The sequence below is a fragment of the Trichechus manatus genome, unplaced genomic scaffold, assembly GCF_000243295.1.
Source record: "Trichechus manatus latirostris isolate Lorelei unplaced genomic scaffold, TriManLat1.0 scaffold00034, whole genome shotgun sequence".
NCBI classification, from domain to species: Eukaryota; Metazoa; Chordata; class Mammalia; order Sirenia; family Trichechidae; genus Trichechus; species Trichechus manatus.
The window spans coordinates 3,214,412-3,237,368 of NW_004443970.1; positions in this window are offsets into that span (position 1 = coordinate 3,214,412).

Sequence of the window (22,957 nt, forward strand, 5' to 3'; positions counted from 1 at the left end):
TGTTAAGGGTCTGTTCAGAGTTTCAATATCACTTTATGGTAGTTTGGGTAGGTGTTGTGTTTCTATAAATTTATCCATTTCCTCTAGATTTTCAAATTTGTTTGAGTAAAGTTTTTCATAATACTCTGTTATGATCTTTTTTATTTCAGTTGAGTCTGTTGTAATGTACCCCATTTCATTTCTTATTTGGGTTATTTGCCTCCTCTCCTGTTTTTCTTTTGTCAGTCTGGCCAGTGGTTTGTTGATTTTGTTGATCTTTTCAAGGAACCACCTTTTGGTTTTGTAGATACTTTCTATTGTTTTTCTATTCTCTATTTTATTTATTTCTGCTCTGATCTTTATTATTTCCTTTCTTCCGGTGGCTGTGGGCTATTTTTGCTGTTCTACTTCTATTTGTTTGAGTTGGGTAATTAATGTTTTGATATTGTCTCTTTCTTCTTTTTTGATGTGTGTATCTATTGCTATAAATTGTCCTCTGAGGACTGCCTTTGCTGTGTCCCAAAGTTTTTAGTATGAAGTGTTTTCATTCTCATTTGATTCTAGGAATTTTTTGATTCCATCTCTGATTTCTTCTATTACCCAGTGATGTGTAAGCAGGGTGTTATTCAGTTTCCATGTAATTGATTTTTTTTTCTTGCTCTTCCTGTTGTTAATTTCTACCTTGATGGCGTTGTGGTCAGAGAAAATGCTTTGTATTAGCTCAACGTTTTAGAGCTTGTTAAGGATTACTCTGTGGCCTACGATGTGGTCTATTCTGGAGAACGTCCCATGTGCATTGGAAAAGAATGTGTACTTTGCAGCTGTTGTGTGGAGTGTTATATATGTGTCTAGGAGGATAAGTTGGCTGATTGTGCCCTTTAGGTCTTCTGTATCTTTGCTGAGTTTCTTTCTAGATGCTCTGTCCTTTACCAAGAGTGGTGTGTTAAAGTTTCCTACTATTATTGTGGTACTGTCAATTTCTCTTTTCAGTGCTGCTAGAGTTTGTTTTATGTATTTTGGAGCCCTGATATGGGGTCTGTAGGTGTCTATTATGGTTAAGTATTCGTGATGGATCATCCCCTTAATCATTATATAGTGTCCTTCTTTGTCTTTTATGGTTATATCTTCATGATGGATCATCTTCTTAATCATTATATAGTGTCCTTCTTTATCTTTTATGGTGGATTTTATTTTAAAGTCTATTTTATCTGAGATTAGTAGTGCCACTCCTGCTCTTTTTTGGTAGCTGTTTGCTTGATATGTTTTTTTTCCATCCTTTGATTTTTAATAACTTTATGTCTTTGTTTCTAAGGTGTGTCTGCATAGACAGTATATTGATGGATCCTGTTTTTTTTAAATCCATTTTGTCATTCTCTGTCTCTTTTTGGGTACATTTAGACCATTTTCATTAGTGTAATTATTGATAGTTGTGAGTTTATCGCTGTCATTTTGTAGTGCTTTTTTTTGTGTGTGTGTGATGTTGATGTTTTCTTTTCTCCTCTTAGTCTCCTGTGCTGAATTCCTTTTGTTTGTGGCTGTTTTCTCATTTCTTTTGTTTTTGTAGGTTTTGTTTTTACTGAGACTTTATGCTTTTCTTCTTTATTTTGATGAGTAGGTTTGTTAACTTTCTTTGCAGTTACCTTGAAATTCATCTTATCTTCCTAGGTTTGAACCAGTCTATTATTTCTTGTATCACCTTGCCTTCCTCTCCATTAGAAGGTTCTATACCTACACTGTTTATTCCCTCTTTTTTTGTTCTGATGCTCTTGTCATTTACAGATTAACCTCTCTGGTTCCCTGTTGTAATTCTTTTGGTTTTTGATAGTTCTTGAGAGTTCATTTCCTAGACTGGTACATTGCTGGTACGATACTGTGTCCTAGATTCAACCTGTGGTCTGATACTGTTTGTTCTCAGATTGAAGGACTCCCTTCAATAGTCTTGTAAATTTGGGTTGCTTTTTACTTATTCCCTTAATTTCTGTTTATGTGGAAATGTCCTAATTTCACCATCATACCTGAACGAGAGTTTTGTAGGATATATTATTCTTGGCTGGCAATTTTTTTCTATCAAGGTTTTATATATGTCATCCCATTGCCCCTTATCTTCATGGCTTCTGCCAAATAATCCAAGCTTGGTCTTATTGTTTCTCCTCTCTATATGTCTTTTTGTTTTTCATGAGCTGTTTTCAGGATTCTTTGTGTTTGGTTTAGCGAGTGTGATTATGATATGCCTTGGTGATTTTCTTTTGGGGTCTATCCTATATGGGGTTCGTTGAACTTCTTGGATGGTCAGCTTTTCATCTTTCATGATATTGGGGAAGTTTTCTGTCAGCAGTTCTTCACTGATCCTCTCTGTGTTTTCTGTTTTCTCCCCCTGTTTTGGAACTCCGATCACTCACATATTTTTGCTTTTGATTGTATTCCACATATTTCTTAGGGTTTCTTCATTTGTTTTTGTTCTTTTTTCTGATTTTTCCTCAGAGTTGTATACAGCGTTTGTCTTCAATTTCACTGATCCTGTCTTCCATCATTTTCAAACCTGTTCCTCAGCCCTTCTATGACACTGTCCATTTCTGAAATCTTGTTGTTTATCTTTTGGATTTCTAGTTGTTGTTTTTTGTATGATTTCTAGCTGTGAATTTATTTTGGCATTTTTTCCTGCATTATATTCCTGAATTCTTCCATTTTTTGTCTGTATTTTCCATGAATTTCTCTGTTTTTTCCTCATATTTGTCTGCTTTTTGCTTCAACTCTTCGATAATTCTGAATATTAGAGGTTTGAATTCCCTATCAGGTCGTTCTAGTGACTTTTCTTCTTTTAGAAAGTCATCTGGTGTTTTATTTTGGATGCCTACAGGAACCATCCTGTCCTGTTTTTGTATATGTTTTGATATTATCTGCTGTATTTGGGGCATTCAGTACATAGTTTCCTCATTTATTGATTGTAGATTTGTTCATTTTGTTCTGCTTTTTTGTTTTATTTGTTTATGTCTGAGCAGGCAGGCTGTGTGTTCTTTTTTGTTTGGTCATTTGTGGGCACGATACTTTTCACCCTTATCTCCAATGGGCAGGATCAGTCACTCAGGTATGGTACAGCAGGGCAGGTCCAGCTAAAGGGGAATTGCTGGGATGGGTTGTTTGTGGCATATACTAAAGCCAACAGGGCAGCTGGGATTCAGTGCAGGGCAGGTTCCAGTAGGCCGTGCCTGTGCTGCTTGGGAGTGTGGTGTTTAGCGCACAGTGCAGGTAGGCAGAAAGGATGGGGGAGATTGTTATGTGTGGAGCTAAGATGAGTATGGGAAAGAGGAGAGAGAGGAGAGAGGAACAGGATCCAAAAACATACACACAATCAGAAAAGAGTGCTAAGGGAGCTTGCTATTGGAGTGGAGAGATGAGAGACTGAGAAATGGAGAAAAACAAAAATAAAAAAAGTAAAGGGGTAAAAGATAAAAATGAATAAATAAAAATTGCAGAAAAAAAAGAAAGAAAAGCCCACAGGGATCTCACTGGTGCAGATTCTAGGACTGGGGAATTTGCTCCTAGGCCATGAAGTACAGCCTGGCTAGAAGGAGTAGAGGTATTCAGGAGACAGGAATAGAAGGTAAGTATAGAGGGTCGAGAAACAGGTAATGAAGAAAGTCAAAAAGGGAAAAAGAGAGAGAAGAAACAAAGCAAAGAAACCAAGAAAAACCAAAAAAAAAAAAAAGAAGAAAAATGCTCCCAGGGATGTCAATGTGCCTCTGTTCAGAGTAAGGGAATAGCTCCCAAGCTGTGCATTACTGCCTGGCTAGAAGGACCCCCAAGATGAAAAAAGAAAAAGGAAACAAACAAAAGAAGAAATCAAATCAGAACAAACAAACAAAAGCCCCGGCGGTCCCACCCGCTTGGCGGCATGGGCTGGGAAGCAGTTTCACAGTCAAGCAGTGCTTCGTAGCCTTACAGGAAGAAGGAAAGAAGGCACACAGAGCCAGATATTTGAGAGAAAGAAGGGGAGGTGGTGAGAGGTGAGGAAGAAATCTAAAGAAGTGGAAAAAAACAATACCGGCAGCCAACAAATGCCATTCAGGGAGCCGGCCAGTGCAGACCGGTGGAATCCAAGTGACACTGGGGTGAAGCTGGTGCTTCCCAGACAAGAGACTGTGGCTGTAGGAAGTAGGAGGAAGTTGAGTGCGGGTGAAGAAGGGTGGGAGTTAGAAAGCATATATCACTGGTTATTGGTTGTTCTGTCTCCTTCTGGAAGCTCCGTGAAGCTGCTTTCATGTTTCCCCTGTTCACTGATCTCTGATAGGAGTCCAAGATGGTGGATCTGTGCTTTTGTAGCTGATAGGGAACCTCTGCATGTATCTCTCATTGCTGTCTGTTTTTGGTCAGTTTCTTATTCCCTTTGGTGCTTGGCTGAGTTATTTATCTCTTCATTTGATGCTTAAGGTTTCAAGATTGACGTCTGACTCTGTTTGACTTAGTTTTTTGGATCTTCACTATGAAGGGATGGTGTGATGCTTCTGTCTATAGTGCCATGTTGCCTGGAAGTCCCCAGATTTAAGGAATTTTTTAAAACTAATTTTCCAAAGTACTTTACTTTTACTTCTATGCAGTAAAAATACACTCTCTTCCTCCTCTCTAAATCATTTCCGTATACAAAAGAATAGGTAAAATAATATTCACTGATTTCCCATCTCATTCCATCTCATCATCTAATTCATTTACTTCAAGTTAGCATTTAAAAATTGATAATTACCAAATATATTTATGTATGTCTGAAAATATTTTATGATGAGTTCACAATTACCAGACTAATGTCTGACTGTTTATAAAGATTTTAAACCACTTAAAATATCAACTGCATTTTAAATGACTTATACACTTATAGTGGCTAGTACAGAGTATTAGTTAAGAAGAAACAAATACATTTTAAATCATTAATATAAAATACTTAGTAAAATCAAGACTGCATAATTCTGCATTTAACTTTAAATTAGAATACAGGTGTCCAATAGGCCAGTATTCCAAACATCAATCATTGGACAGGGCTACTATGGCTGGGTAAAAATCAAAGAAGGGGCCCTAGTGGCTCAAATGGCTAAGTGTTCAGTTGCTAACCAAAAAGTTGTAATTTTGAACCCACTCAGCTGCACTGTGGGAAAAGTCCTGGCTATCCGCTTCCATAAAGATTACAGCCAAGAAAAACCTATATGGGCAGTTCTACTTTGTCACATGGTGTCGCTATTAGGTGAAATCAACTAGAAGGCACCTAACTACAACAACAACAAGATCATATGAGAGCTTGTTTAATATTTAGATTCTATGTTAAATATTTAGATTCTAAGGATAAAAAAAAAAAATTGCCATCCAGTCGATTCTGACTCATAACAACTCTACAGGACAGAATAGAACTGCTCTATAGGGTTTCCAAGGAGTGACTGGTGGATTCGAACTGTTAACCTTTTGGTTAGCAACTGAGCTCCTAACCACTGCACCACCAGGGCTCCAATACATCCCTAAATATTTCATTTTAGAAAGCCAGAATTGAAGCCTCTGAATCCATAACTAAAAAGCTATCTATTGTTTTATCTTTGTTTTTCTCACTCTTTGTCTCTCTCTCTATCTCTATCTGTCTGTCTCTCTCTTTCTTTATTGTTGTTGTTGTTAGGTGCCATCTCACTCATAGCGACCCTATATACAACAGAAGGAAACACTACCCAGTCCTGTGCCATCCTCACAATCATTGTTATGCTTGGGCCCATTGTTGCAGCCACTGTGTCAATCCATCTTGTTGAGGGTCTTCCTCTTTTTCACTGACCTTGTACTTTACCAAGCATGTTGTCCTTCTCCAGGGACTGATCCCTCCTGACAATATGTCCAAAGTATGCAAGGCACAGTCTTGCCATCCTTGCTTCTAAGGAGCATTCTGGTTGTACTTCTTCCAAGACAGACTCGTTCGTTCTTTTGGCAGTCCATAGTATAGTCAGTATTCTTCACCAACACTACAAGTGAAAGATGTCAGTTCTTCTTTGGTCTTCCTTATTCATTATACAGCTTTCACATGCATAGGAGGCAATTGAAAATACCATGGCTTGGGTCAGGCACACCTTAGTCTTCAAGGTGACATCTTTGCTTTACAAAACTTTAAATACATCTTTTGCAGCAGATTTGCCTAATGCAATGCATCTTTTGATTTCCTGACTGCTGCGTCCATGGGTGTTGATTGTGGATCCAGGTAAAAAGAAATCCTTGACAACTTCAATCTTTTTTCTGTGTATCATGTTGCTTATTGGTCCAGTTGCGAGGATTTTAGTTTTCTTTATGTTGAGGTGTAATCTATACTGAAGGCTGTGGTCTTTGATCTTCATCAGTAAGTGCTTCTAGTCCTCTTCACTTTCAACAAGCAAAGTTGTGTCATCTGCATAATGCAGGCTGTTAATGAGTCTTCCTCCAATCATGGTTCCCCTTTTTTCTTCATATATTCCAGCTTGCTCAGCATACTGATTGAATAGGTGTAGTGAAAGGATACAACCCTGATGTACACCTTTCCTGACTTTAAACCACGCAGTGTCCTCTTGTTCTGTTTGAACAACTGCCTCTTAGTCTATGTACAGGTTTCTCATGAGCACAATTCAGTGTTCTGGAATTCCCATTCTTCATAATGTTATCCATAATTTACTATGATCCGCACAGTCAAATGCCTTTGGATAGTTAATAAAACACAGGTAAACATTTTTCTGGTAGTCTCTGCTTTCAGCCAGGATCCATTTGACATCAGCGATGATATCTCTGGTTCCATGTCCTCTTCTGAATCTGGCCTGAATTTCTGTCAGATCTGTGTCGATATACTGTTGCAGCCACTTTTAAATGATCTTCAGCAGAACTTTACTTGGGTGTGATATTAATGATATTGTTTGATAGTTTCCACATTTGGTTGGGTCCCCTTTCTTGGTAATGGGCATAAATGTGATCTCTTCCAGTCAGTTGGCCAGGTAGCTGTCTTCCAAATTTCTTGGCATAGACAAGTGAGCCCTTCCAGGGTTGAATCATCTCAGTTTATATTCTGTCAATTCCTGGAGCCTTGTTTTTCACCGGTGTTTTCAGTGCAGCTTGGACTTCTTCTTTCAGTACCATTGGTTCCTGATCATATGCTACTGCTTGAAATGGCTGAACGTCGACCAACTCTTTTTGGCATGATGACTCTGTGTACACCTAACATCTTCTTTTGATGCTTCCTGTGTCGTTTAATATTTTCCCCATAGAATCCTTCACTATTGTAACTCAAGTCTTGAAATTTTTCTTCAGTTCTTTCAGCTTGAGGAATGCTGATCTTGTTCTTCCCTTTTGGTTTTCTATCTCTAGCTCTTTGCACATGTCTATATAATAGTTTACTTTGTCTTCTCGAGCTGCCCTTTGAAATCTTCTGTTCAGTTTTTTTACTTCATTTTTTCCTTTTTCTTTAGCTACTCGATGTTTAAGAGCAAGTTTCAGAGTCTCTTCTGACATCCATTTTGGTCTTTTCTTTCTTTCCTGTTTTTTCAATGACCTCTTGCTTTCTTCACGTATGATGTCCTTGATGTCATCCCATAACTCATCTGGTCTTTTGTCATTAGTTTTCAATGCATCAAAACTATTCTTGAGATGGTCTCTAAATTCACGTGGGATATATATATATAGAGAGAGAGAGAGAGAGGGAGACCAATAAGCAACATCATATCATGATAAGTGGAGAAAATATTGAAATTTTCAAGGATTTGATTTTACTTGAATCCACAATCAATGCCCATGGAAGCAGTTGTCAGGAAAACAAATGATGTATTACATTTAGAAGATCTGCTGGGAAAGGACTCTTCAAAGTGTTCAAAAGCAAAGATGTCACTTTGAGGACAAAGGTTCACCTGAAACAAGCTGTGGTGTTTTCAATCACCTCATATGCATGTAAAAGTTGGTCAATGAGTAAGGAAGACAGAAGAAGAATTGATGCCTTCCAATTATCATGTTGACGAAGAATACTGAATATACCATGGACTGCCAGAAGAAGGAACAAATCTGTCTGGAAGAAGTACAGCCATAATTCTCCTTAGTAGTGAGGATGGCGAGACTTAGTCTCACATATTTTGGACGTGTTATCAGGAGTGACCAGTACCCGAAGAAGGACATCATCATTGTTACCCACCCATACTCACAACAAACACTTCATCACAATCACCTTTACTTGCTGCACATGAAGCTTTTAAATCATTGAAAATCCTTGGAGCCTTTTATTGCACTGAAGCAAGGCTAAATAAGAACTCTACGCATCTGTTCCGACTTACCCACAAAGTTGACTTAAAGACTTAAAGAAACAGTTAAGAATGGATCTCCTTTGTAACCCAGGGACTGCCTGTATGTATATACATCATCATAACTAAGTTAAGATCTGAGCTCAGAAATGTGGATCCAATAACATCTATTTTATAAAATAATAACCTCTCTCCAATGAGCACCTGAGGATGGAAGTGGAGCATATTTCATAGTGTAGATTTCTCAAGTCTAATCTCTTGCTATTTATTCATTTATATCTTTATAAATAAATACATTAATATATTAATAAGTACATATTTAATAAATATACTAATTACAACAATCTGCTTAAGCATAACAACGAATGTGAGGATGGTGCAGGACCACGTAGTGTTTCGTTCCATTGTACATAGGGTTGCTAGGAGTAAGAACTGACTCAATGGCACCTAACAACAACAACCTACTAATTGTTTATTATACTTACAAAATACATATTTTTAATACGTATATTAATGAAACAATTAATATACTTATTAAATGTATACATATATATATATATATATATATATATACATGCCACGATTGTTGTTAGGTGCCATTAAGTCAATTCTGACTCACATTGGCCCTAAGTACAACAGAATGAAACACTGCCTGGTCCTGCACCATCCTCACAATCATCACTATATTTGAGTCCATTGTTGCAGCCACTGTGTCAATCCATGTCGTCGAGGACCTTCCTCTTTTTGGCTGACCATCTACCTTCTCCAAGGACAGATCCCTCTTGATATATTCATGGTATATTCAATATTCTTCAGTTCAATGTTCTTCAGTATTCTTCACCAACATCATAATTCAAAGGTGTCAATTCTTCTTTGATCTTCCTTATTCATTGTGCAGCTTTCGCATGTATATGAGGAGATTGAAAATACCATGGCTTAAGTCAGGATCACCTTAGTCCTCAAAGCGACGTCTTTGCTTTTTAACGCTTTAAAGAGGTCTTTTGCAGCAGATTTGCCCAGTGCAATACATAGTTTGATTTCTTGACTACTGCTTCCATGGTTGTTGATGGTGGATCCAAGTAAAATATAAGTAAAAGTAAAAAGTGTATATATATATATTTACTATATATATATATATATATATAGTAAAAGGTATACTTATGTATATATAAATAAATAAGTATAATTTACAAAATATATATTTAATAAGTGTAATAATTGACTTTGTTTAAGTGGATGATATGACTTAGGAACCTCTATGAGGGGTGAGTCTACATTAATTATCTTAGTAAAAATAATCTATTTAAAGTTTACCTTTGGTTGTTTTAATCCAAATGTTTCATGTTGCACACTGGTAGCTCAAGATCAAGACCCTGGCTGTACACAGAATTTTCTTGGGTTACCATTCTTCAAATATAAATTATATTATTAAACAACATTTTAAAATGTTACAGTGTATATGAAATCCAATATTAAACTTCTTTTGAACAATTAGAATATTTGTCAAAACTAAGTGTACATTCCAATATGGCCATAATTGTCCGAAGGCTCTCCTTTCTAGAAAAGCATGAGTCCTTCGCTATAATTCCCTACCTCTTGAATTTACTTTAACTTCTGATATCTACAGGTTCATCTTCCTTCTATTAATGATTACAAACCCAGTTCAGAGTATTGCAATAAAAGTTGCACACAAATTATAAAAATGTGATAATACATATAATTTAACATACAGAGTGAGAAGACAGTAATCATTCCCCAGTTTACCTAGTTATCTTAAAATTGCAGATGTTTAAAATGTCAACTGCCAGTGTCACTGCATAGAGTTTATGTTAGCTCCTGTTGTTGTTATGTGCTATCAATTCGGTTCCATCTCATACCGAACCTATGCACAACAGAATGAAACACTGCCCGGTCCTGTGCCATCCTCACAATCATTGTTATGTTTGAGCCATTGTTGCAGCCACTGTGTCAGTCCATCTTGTTGAGGGTCTTCCTCTTTTTTGCTGGCCCTCTACTTTACCAAGCATGATGTCCTTCTCCAGAGACTGATCCTTTCTGATAACATGTCCAAAGTACACGAGACAAAGTCTCACCATTCTTGCTTCTAAGGCGCATTCTGGCTGTACTTATTCCAGGACAGATTTGTTTGTTCTTCTGGCGGTTCATGGTATATTCAATATTCTTTGCGAACACCATAATTCAAAGGTGTCAATTCTTCTTCAGTCTTCCTTATTTATTATCCAGCTTTCGCATGTATATGAGGTGATTGAAAACACTCCTACATGAGTCCATATAATACTGGCACGATTGTACAGACTAAAATAGTTGATTTATGCATTTTTATCTATGTGAGTCAGGGTAAGTTGTAAACAAATTAGGTTAGTGAGAAATGGGTAGAAAAAAAATCCATTTTGGCATCAACTCAAAATAACTTGAGAAGTGAGACCAATAAGAGGAGATGTGTTAATCAATGGACCACAAAACATCATCAGTGATACATTGTAAATCCGTTCTAGTTCTTGTTTGCAGGTAGAGCAATGAAATTTAGCCACAAAGAATCCAAGTGAGATTATGGGGATTTATTATCATGGTCTAAACAACTGATCAGGAGTTCAAGGGAAGGGTTAAAATCCTTAGAAAAGTGGTTGGCAATTTCTCAGTGAAGCACAAAACAAAGCAGCAGCCCAATCATGAAAAACACATAAAAATCAACTGAATGAGATTATACTTGATAGGGAGTCCCTGGGTGGTAAAGTCAAGGGGCTCAGTTGCTAGCAGAAAAGTTGGAGGTTCCAGTCCATCCAGAGGTACCTAGGAAGAAAGGACTGTAATATACTTCTGAAAAATCAGCCTTTGAAAACACTGTGACACACTTTATGGATGACATTTTACTCTGACATGCATGAGGCCACTATGAGTCATAATCAACTCAGTGGTAACTAGTTTATATACTTGGCCGAGCACTAGATTGAATCTGACACAACAACTATAGATATCAATGGAGCAACACATAAACTTTCCAGTCAGCATCAGTGACATTGTTATTAATTTGGAAAGACACTAATAGAACTATGTAGAAAAACACAAGTAAACAATATACTAGAAAAATCCTTTACAACCAAAAAAATTAAACTACTTGACATGTAAGAGAAGGTCCAATTACAACCAAACACAACATCATGATAAAACAAACAAAAAGTCTACTTTCTGTGTTTGACCCAAAAGAGTACAGTATTAATAAACAATTGTTATAAGAACCACACAGATATCTCCAGGAGTTTTACATAGAAATATTCTGGGCTGATAAACCAGTCAATGTAAATATTGACTCATACATAGCACAGAAGATACTTCCGTGTTGAGATTCTAAACGCCAGACCACAACTTGAATTACCTTTTTTCCTTTGGTTTTAATGTTGAAAGATACTCTGAGCCAAATGTGCCTTTTTTAATAACTAGATTTGTATATGTTATCTTAGAGATCACACTTGCTCTTATTCAAAGTATATAAAATGTCATATAAAATGGTCACAGCAGTTTTCAGTCAACTGGAACATACTGATTGCAAAATTATTTAATTTGAAATGTTCCTATTAGGTTACTGAATTGGAGTAACAAATTCTTACAGAAAATATCTGCCTGTGGAAAGGAGGCTATACAGAATCAATGGGAAGAAAATATGTGGATGGCAAGCTGTAAATTTTCTGAATGAAAATTCCTTTGTCTGATGTAGGCAATTTTTAATTATTAAAATACCTTCATAACAAGTTATGTTGATACAGGCTTGCTTATCTATGCATTTATGTTGTTCATGTGCTGTTGTTATGAGGAAAATACAAATACTTTTATTAGGAGAAAAATCTGCTCAGTAGCATTTCAGCGATTCTCAGAATACCAGAAAATAATATATTTTAGATTAGATACACTTCAAATTGGAATAATTTAAAAGTCAGTGTCTGGTGTCATGGACAGAGTAGACTCAGCAATGGTAAAAACAAAATTGATTCAGTTTTCTCTTAATTTCAAATAGCAATTGGATTTTGGACTATGCAAGATGATAGAATAATTTCACCTTCCTGGATAGACACAGGTATCATAAAATATGGATTAATTTATAATTAAATGCTATTGTACTCGATACTAAAATTCTTAAAAGTAGAGAACATTTCTCAGTGATTTCTATTTTACTTATTGTTAAACACAGTTTAACACAGATTTCCCTGGGTCACAAACTAACTTAGAATTTTCTTGCCATGACAGCAATGAAATAGAAATGTAAATAGTATTTTCATTAGATAGCCATGCAATTGTTTCATGTTTAAATTATAAGCCTTACTTAATGTCCTAAATAAGGGAGGAAAGAGAGAGAAATTGAGAGAGAGAGAGAGAAGACTCAATGTCTGCACAGGGAAAATACAAAGGCAAAGAAGATCATTTATTAAACTGACACTTGACACCCGCTTAATTCCATACCGAGCATCCAGTTGCTCTAACTTGTCATGTGAACATGGATTAATATTTTATTATTAAAATTCAGAACTTTTGGAGTGTTAATCATAAGGAAACTGAGGCCCAGTTTGACAAAGTGCTTAAATCTTCGCAAACCCATTTGTGACGGACATTTGTTACCCATAAACTAGCCAAAGTTTATCTAACACAAAGACTGTATCTTTAGATAATTTTCCTTGTTTTCTGAGAGATAACCCGTGTAATTGCCTGAATAGTTGAGGTAACTTTTATCATTTAAAAACCTCCAGACTACACCTTAAGATTTGTGCAAATAAATAGGGGGCCAGCCAGGCCAAAGGCCATCCAATAACCTGATGTCAGCTGATCTCAGTAAGGGGAGGCAGGATTCAATTAATCACATTAAGATTAGCCTTTGATTGATTTTCTATTTTATTCCCTCTTCTTGTTCCCTTTAAAGGCTTCATTGTAACTAGATTGCATTAAGCCATTTTTTTTTTTAAGAAACAGAATTGTCTCCCTGTATGCAAATAGGATAACTGCTCCAATAAACCCTATGTTTTAATTTCTTTCTGTTTTGATTATATTTTTGACAGGTATAACTTTAGGAAATCTAGACTGATGTCTTCCGTGGTGCTCATATACTCATTCTATGGACATACAACAGGAAATACACCAAACTGGGAATAAAAATTGTGTTTCTAACTTTAATGCTTATTCTGACATCCTGAAAGACATTCCAGAGCCTTCTAAGATACACTGTTAGACTTGTCCCCCCAATAATTGCACTTACATATGGTCAATGTTCTTTCTGTATTAGAGATGCTATAGAATCTTTTTTTTTTTTATTGTGGTTTAGGTGAAAGTTTACAGCTCAAGTTAATTTCTCATACAAAAATTTATATACATATTGTTATGTGACTTTAGTTGCAATCCCTATAATGTGACAGCACACTCCCCCTTTCCACCCTAGGTTTCTTGTGTCCATTCAACCAGTTCCTGTCCCTTCCTGCCTTCTCATCCTGCCTCCAGACAGGAACAGACCATTTGGTCTTGTGTATCTGATTGAACTAAGAAGCACACTCCTCACAAGTATTATTTTATGTTTTATACTCCAGTCTAATCTTTGTCTGAAGAGTGGACTTCAGGAATGATTCTAGTTCTAGTTTAACAGTGTCCAGGGACCATGGCTTCAGAGTTTCCTCCAGTCTCAGTTAGACCATTAATTCTGATCATTATTCGTGAATTTGAGTTCTGCACGGTACTTTCCTCCCGCTCCTTCAGGAACTCTGTTGTGCTCCCTGTCAGGGCAGTCATTGATGGTAGCTGGGCACCATGTAGTTTTTCTGGTTTCAGGATGATGAAGTCTCTGGTTTGTGTGGCCTGTTTGTCTCTTAGGCTAATATTTTCCTTGTGCCTTTGGTGTTCTTCATTCTCCTTTGCTCTAAGGGGGTTGGGACCAATTGATGCATCTTAGATGGCCACTCACAATCTTTTAAGACCCCAGATGCCACTCACCAAAGTGGGATGCAGAACATTTTCTTAATAAACATTGTTTTGACAATTAACTTAGATGTCCCCCAAAACCATGGCCCCCAGACACCAGCCCCAGCTACTCTGTCCCTCTAAGTGTTTGGTTGTATTCAGGAAACTTAGCTTTTGCTTTAGTCCAGTTGTGCTGGATTCCCCTGTATTGTGTGTTGTCCCTCCTTTCACCTAACGTAATTCTTGTCTACTATCTAGTTAGTGAATTCCCCTCTCCCTCCCTCCCCACTCTCGTAACCATCAAAGAATGTTTTCTTCTGTGTTTAAACCTTTTTTGGGGTTCTTATAATAGTGGTCTCATACAATATTTGCCCTTTAGAGAATGACTAATCTCAGCATAATGCCCTCCAGATAGATCCATATTGTGAAATGTTTCACAGATTCGTCATCGTTCTTTATCTTTGTGTAGTATTTCATTGTGTGTATGTACCACAATTTCTTTATCCATTCGTCTGTTGATGGGCACCTAGATTGTTTCCAGCTTTTTGCTATTGTGAACAGAGCTGCAATGAACATGGATGTGCATATATCTATTTGTGTGACAGCTCTTATTTCTCTAGGATATATTCCAAGTAGTGGGATTGTTGGATCTTATGGATCAATATGTTTTGGTGATTTTCTTTTGGGATCTACCTTGTGTAGGGTTTGATGAGTCTCTTGGATGATATCTTCTTATTTTTCATGATATCAGGGAAGTTTTCTGCCAGCAAATCTTCAACAATTCTTTTTGTATTTTCTGTTATTCCCCCCTGTTCTGTTGCTCCAATCACTTGTAGGTTATTCCTCTTGATAGTGTCCCACATAATTCTTAGGATCTCTTCATTTTTTTAAATTATTTATCTGTTTTTTCCTCAAAGTAACTGGTGTCAACTGCTTTATCTTCAATCTCACTAATTCTGGCTTCCGCTGTCTCAATTCTGTTCTTATGACTTTGTATTTAGTTGTCTAAATCTGAAATTTTATTATTAATCTTCTGGATTTCTATTTGCTATCTTCCTGTGGATTCTAGTAGCCTGTTAAATTTGTCATTCTGATCTTGTATAGCTTTCCTGAATCCTTTATTGCTTTGTCTGTATGTTCTTTGGCCTGGTCTGCTTTTTGTATGATTTTCTTCCTGGTCTTTGACAAGCTCTATATGTTACTCTTTTGAATTCTACCTCTGGTAATTCCAAGACTTTCTCTTCCTCTGGGAGGTTTCTTGTTTCTTTTTTTGGTCACTTGCTGGAGCCATCTTGATCTGCCTCTTTATGTGGTTTGATATTGACTGTTGTCTCCAAGCCATTAATCAGTTATTATATTTATTTATTTTATGTTTGCTTACTGTGTCCTAGCTTTTTGCTTTGTTTTGATATGCCCAAATAGGCTGAGCACATGAGCTACTTTGGTTACTGTTGTCTTTGAAGCTTTCATATATTCTTACCATGTGGTTAGAGCTGTTACTAGGCATGTGAGCCCAGACATCCATTTACTTTTCTTGTGTGGATTCAGCTCAGTTGTCCAGGTTATTGGTCACCAAGTGTGTGGTGCAGGCTGTCATGTAGACTCCTAGATAGGCAAGGCTACGTCAGGGTGATTGGAGCAGGCATAGGTATCTGGCTGCGGTAGGGGGCTATGTGCTGAGCAAGGTTGGGGGCTAACAGCTGTGCCTGACTCCCTGGGTGGAAGGTGTGTCTCTGTCCCCTAGAGTGCATAAGTGAGTAGGTTTTGCAGCAGGACTTTAGGCACCAAATGCTGATGGCTGTGAGGACTGGGAGGAAACACTAATTCTCGGACGTCTGTCGTGGGTGGCTAGGTGGAATGGGTGAACACACCAGTCCTCAGGCTCCTTTGCTTAATGGGCAGGGTGATGTCAAATGTCATGATTCTGCCACTCTTCCTTGGCTGTTGCAGTTGAAAATAGGCTTCAGGTATATACCCTGTTGTACTATGCTAATGAAGGCCTATGCTGTGGACTTGGCCCATATAGGTCTAGGTATGGGTAAAAGACGTTCAGTGTCCATGGACCACTTATGCCTGTGCCTAGGCAAAGGGGAAGTGTCTGTCCTGAGTCCTTGTCTTAGGGAGAGTGGTGGTTTTTTAAAGCCACATGACTGATTTGGGTGCAGTTTGTCCTGAGTACCTGAATTAGGGGAGTTGGTGTTTTTTTTTGTTTGGTTTGGGTGCTATAGCTCCAATTTCTGGCTTAGAAGGTGTGGCAATTGTTGAATACTGCTGGACTGGTATTGGAGCGGAGCAGGGAGGGGGGGAGAGGGTAAAAAAGGCACTTCTCTGCTACGAAAATCTCAGAGGAGGAGGGTTTATTTTGATTCTGTGTGGTAAATTAGACACTTCCACTAAACTTTTGCATATCCAGGGTCACTTCCCCTGGCTCCAGAGGCTTGTGAAGGCTTTCTGCTGCCCAGTCTCTCTCAGCATGATAAAACACATCCTGAACGCTACTTTTTGCCTCAGTCCACGTGCACCAGCCAATCCAGCCCACTGGGTGCTGGCTAGCTCATTTCGGGCATTTCTGTGCTACTACTGAGCTATCTCTCCCTCCCTTGTTGCTCCATCTGACTCCTCAACTTTGTCTTTGATGCACCTAAATTGTGATATATAATTGATTCACTTGCTATTTTGGGTCTTTGTTTTAAGAGGTACCACAGGAAGTGTCTGACTATTCCGCCATCTTGGCCCCACCTCAAATCCAACATTTTTTTTTTTTTTCCTCACCTTTATTTTTGATGCTATGTGCTTTCTCTGGCTGGAATCAATTATTTTCATAAAAATCATCTCCATCTTCAAGGATCAAGTGAAATTCCATTCATACTTAAAATCTTCATGCCAAAATCTACTTCTGAATTTGAATATTCCTTTAGTCAACTATGTTATATAACATAGATCACAATTGTTTTGTGCTATGATCATTTTTGTATTTTCTTCTAGTTTCTTTGGCAGTCATCATCTTAAGTATAAAAAACTGATTCTCATTAATATTTCTATCTACTAAATAACTTATTCTTGTGTGTTATAGTTGATCAATAAAGAAGTGTATAAAGTATGTCATCTCTCTAGAGAGCATGTAAAAGTACTTCAGATGTAAACAAACTTAGAAAATATAATGAAGTAAGCTAAAAAAAATTAAATTAAGAAAACTTCTTTCCTGTACACATTTCTGAAGAAAAGAGATTTATTATTTCTAAGAAATTTCTGGTTTTGTGAAATAAATGAAATGTCTCCCTGTGTAAAATTTAATTGTGACAGCAATATTTTTGTTTCCTCTACATGGTCATTCTTTTATGATCAACATGCTGGGAAAAAAAAGATGTATTTCTATTCTTACTGTTGTTATTTTAACCAACCTTTATAAACGTTTGTTAATTCATAATATCCCTGGACTCAATGATCTAAGATTTACTGCATAGTATCTATACCAATAAACCTAAACCTCCTCCCCCCGCCCCAATAAGCTAAAATCAGTTGCTATTGAGTCAGTTCTGACTTATGGTGAACTCTGTGTGTGTCAGAGTAGCACTGTGCCCAATAGGGTTTTCAATGGCTGTGCTCTTTTGGAGGTAGATTACCAAACTTTTCCTTTAAGTGCCTCTTGGAGGATCTTAACCACCAACCTTTCTGTTAGTTACTGAGTGCTTAATTGATTACACCATCTGGGGACTCCTTTAATAAATATAGCCAAGCCCAATTTACTATAGTATTGAATAGGTCTTTAAAGGAACAAATATTTCAGTCTATGTTCTTAATCTAAAAAAAAAAATACAAGCAAACAAACAACAATAAACTAACATTAGTGGGCATTGAAATAATTCCTATATTTTCAAGAACTGAAATTGAGAAAATATCAAGATCCATGTACTAAAACTGGTGACTTATATGTATGTCAAGGCTAATTATGAAAAGCAAAACTATTATTTCAACCTAGTTGCTGTTTTGGTTATCGCTGTTAGGCACCGTCAAATTGGCTCCAACTCACAGCCACATTATTTATAATAGAACAAAACAGTTTTGCCAGGTCCATTCTCACAATCTCTACTATGTTTGAGCCCATTGTTGCGCTCGCTGTGTCAATCCCTCTTTTTCACTCACCCTTTACTCTACCAAGCATTATGTCTTTCTCCACTAATTCGTCCCTCTCGATGACATGTCTAGAATAAGCAAGAGGAAGTCTCACAATTCTCATTTATAAGGAGCATTCTGCCTGTACTTACTCCAGGAGTGATGTGTTCATTCTTCTGGCAATCTATAGTATATTCTACACTCTTCGCCAATGCCACAATTCAAATGCTTCAATTCTTCTTCTGTCTTCCTTTTTTATTCTCCAGCTTTCACATGCATGTGAGGCGATTGAAAAAACCATGGCTTGGGTCAGGTACACCTTAGTCCTCAGAGTGATATCTTTGTTTTTTAACACTTTAAAGAGGTTTTATGCAGCAGAAATTGCCCAAGGCAGGCTGTCATTATTTTCCTGACAGCTGTTTCCATGGGTATTGATTGCTGACCCAAGAAGAATGGAATCCTTGACAACTTCAATGTTTTCTCCATTTATAATGATGTTATTTTGTTTACTGGTTCAGTTGTAAGGATTTTTGTTTTCTTTATGTTCGGGTATAAGCCATACTGAAGACTGTAGTCTTTTACCTTCATTAGTAAGTGCTTCAAGTCGTCTTTACTTTCAGCAAGCAAGGTTGCGTTATGTGTATATCTCGGGTTGTTAATGACTATTCCTCCAATCCTGATGCTACATTCTTCTTCATTTAGCTTAGCTTCGTGGATTATTGGTTCAGCATACAGATTGAATAAGCAAGGTGAACCAACGCAACCTTGCCACATACCTTTTCCAATTTTAAATCAGGAAGTGTCCCCTTATTCTGTTCAAATAACTCCTTCTTGATCCCTGTACAGGTTCTGCATGAGCAAAATTAAGTGTCCTGAAATTCTCATTCTATGCAATGTTATTCATAATCTGTTATGATCTACACGGACAAATGCCTTGATGTACTCATTAAAACACAGGCACACATCTTTCTGGTTTTCTCTGCTTTCAGCCAAGATCCATCTGACATTAACAGTGAAATCTTCAAACTAGCTAACAACCTAATAAACACACGGCTTTTTTTTTTTTTTTTAAATGTCTACTCTGTGGCAAGGACAATGCTAGGAGCTAGTGTAAATATTATTAAACATGACCTAGTACCTAAGAAACAAGTTGTTCCCACCTGAACTTACCGTTTTTGAAAATAGACTGAATTTATCTAAAAATGTTAGGAGCAATGTTGTGGTTAAATGAATGGGTTCTGGATTCTGACTGGTAGCATTCAAGTACTCTCTCAATGACTAACTTCGTATTAGATGACAATTAGTATCAATCTGAGTTCCTTCATCAGTTAAATTGTGATAAGAATAAACCCTGGGAGGCGGGGCCAAGATGGCGGAGTAGTCAGATACTTCCTGTGGTCCTTCTTACAACAAAGACCAAAAAAAACAAGTGAATTGACTATATATGACAATCCAGGAGTGCTGAACATCAAAAACAAAGTTTAGGAACTGGAGAAAGTGACACGGGGAGGGAGAGATGGTACAGAAGCAGCAAGGAGTTGTCAGACCTGACGCGGCTGGTACTAGCACTCTGCAGGCTGGATCGGCTGGCAAAAGCAGTGAGACAAGCAGTCATCATCAGGACACGTTTTCCACATTGGGAGAGACCAAGTGGTGGAGAGTCGGCTCAAACCTCCAGAATCAGTGAGAAACAGAGCTCGATCAGTGGAAGGTAAGTATGAGCATCTAACCTACTGTGGGGATTAAAAAAAAAAAAAAAAATTGGGAAGTACCTCTCTCCCATTTACCTTCCCCCTCCCAGCTCTGCTCTGGGTCCCAGTCTGCTTCGGTGATTGCTGCGCTCCCTGGGCAGAAGTAAGAACCATTGTGCACCCTAAGCCATTCTCCCAGCTTTGGAGAGGGAACAAATAAACAGGAAAAAATAATCTGCCAGCTCCCCCAAGCCAGAAACTCAGGGTAGGCACAGTCCCTTTGCCTAGGCACAGGCATAAAGAGTCCAAGAACTTTGAATGCCTTTCACCCCTGCTTAGACCAGTGTAGGCCAATGTCAACAGTGTAGGCCCTCATTAGTACAGTATAACAGCGTATATACCTGAAGCTTATTTTCATTTGTATCTGCTATAAGGAAGAGTGGCAGATTCATGACATTGGACACTGCCTTGCCCATTAAGCAGGGTCTTCACCTACCCACATCAGGGGCCTGAGAACTGGTGGCTCCGCCCACTCCACCGAGCCACCCGCGACAGGGGTCCAAGAATAAGTGGTGACTTCCAGTCCTTACAGCCAACACCATTAGGTACCCATAGTCTAGCTGCAAAACCAACCTATCTATGCACTCTAGGGAACAGAGACACACCTTTAACCCAAACACTCAGTGGCAGCTGCCAGGCCCCTGTCTGGATCAGTGCATGACCCCTTATTGCAGGAAGCTACCTGTGCCTATTCCAATCATCCTGGCCTGTTTAGAACTGTAGGTGAGAGGCTGCACCACACACTTAGTGACTGACAAACTCGATACCTGAGCTGAATCCGCACAAGAAAAGTAAACAGACTCCTAGGCTCACATACCTACTAATAGTGCTAGTCTCCGGTAGACAGGACGTGAGAGCTTCAAAGGCAACAATAAGCAAACTAGCTCACATAAGCAACCTATTTGGGCATATCAAAACAAGAAGCTAGGACACAGTAAACAAACATGAAATAAATAAATATAATAACTTATTGATGGCTAGGAGAAAACAGTCAATATCAAATCACATAAACAGGCAGATGATGATGGCTTCAGGAAGCCACCAAAACAAAGAATCAAGAAACCTTCTGAAGGAAGAGAACCTCTTGGAATTACCAGAGGTAGAATTCAAAAGACTAATATACAGAACTCTTCAAAATATCAGGAAGGAGATCACGTAAAACACAGAACAAGCCAAGGAACACACAAAGCAATAGAGGAACTTAAGAAGGTAATACAACAGCATAATGACAAATTTAACAGGCTGCAAGAATCTATAGAGAGACAGAAAAGAGAATTCCAAAAGATTAACAATGAAATTTCAGAATTAGACAACTCAATAGAAAATTATAGGAGCAGAATTGAGGCAATGGAAGTCAAAGTTAGTGAGATTGAAGATAAAGCACTTGACACGTCAATTTATTTGAGGAAGAATCAGATAAAGGATTTTAAAAAATGAAAAAACCCTAAGAATGATGTGGGACTCTATCAAGAGGATGGGGAGGAGGACAGGGGATAACGGAGAATACAGATAGAATTGTTGAAGAATTCTTGGTAAAAAAAATGCCCTGATACCATGAAAGATGGGAAGATATCTATCCAAGAAGCTCATGGAAGCCCACACAAGGTAGACCCCAAAGAAACTTGTCAAGACCTATTATAAACAAACTTCTCAAAACCAAAGACAAAGAGAGAATTTTAAGAGCAGCTAGGGATAAGCAAAAAGTCACCTACAAAGGAGAGTCAATAAGACTAAGCTTGGACTACTCAGAAGAAACCATGCAGCCAATAAGGCAATGGGATGACACATATAAAGCCTTGAAGGAAAAAAAAAAAAAATTGCCAGCCAAGAATTCTATATCCAGTAAAACTGTTACTCAAATATCATGACTAAACTAAGCCATTTCCAGATAAACAGAAGTTTAGAGAATTTGAAAAATCCAAACCAATATTACAAGAAATACTAAAGGGAGTCAGTCCTCTGGTTGGAAAATCAGTAATATCAGATAACAACCCAAGACTAGAACACAGGATAGAACAAGATATCAACCCAGACAGGGAAATCACAAAAATAAATCAAAGCTAAAACACTAAAAATAGGGAAACAGAGATGTCAATATATAAAAGATAACAACATTAAAAAAAAAAAAAAAAGAGGGACTAAAAAGTGTAGTCACAGAATGTTCATATGGAGAGGAAGTCAGGGCGATATCAAGAAATAAAAGATTGATTTAAACTTAGAAAAATAGGGGTAAATATTAAGGTAACCACAAAGTAAACTAACAATCCTGTATGTCTAAATAAAAAACATAAAGACTCAGCAAATACAAAACCAACAACAATGAAAAAGATGAAAAGAAAATACATAAAGAAAAAAGACTCAGCACAGAAAATTAAGAGGAACAAAGAAATTGTCAACAACACACAAAAAAAGACATCAAAATGACAGCACTAAACTCATACCTATTAATAATTACTCTGAATGTAAATGGACCAAATGCACCAATAAAGAGACAGAGAGTGGTAGAATGGATAGAAAAAGCATGATCCATGTACATGCTGCCTACAAGAGACACACTTTAGACTTAAAGACACAAACAGACTAAAACTCAAAGGATGGAAAAAATACATCAAGCAAACAACAATAAGAAAAGAGTAGGAATGACAATATTAATCTATGACAAAATAGACTTTAAAGCAAAATCCACTGAAAAAGAATAAGGAAAGACACTGTATAATGATTAAAGGGTTAATATACCAGGAGGACATAACCATAATAAATATTTACCCACCTAATGACAGGGTTCCAAGATAAATAAACTCTAACAGCATTGAAAAGAGAAACAGAAAGCTCTACAATAATAGTAGGAGATTTCAACACACCACTTTCGGTGAAGGACGCAACATCCGGCAAGAAGCT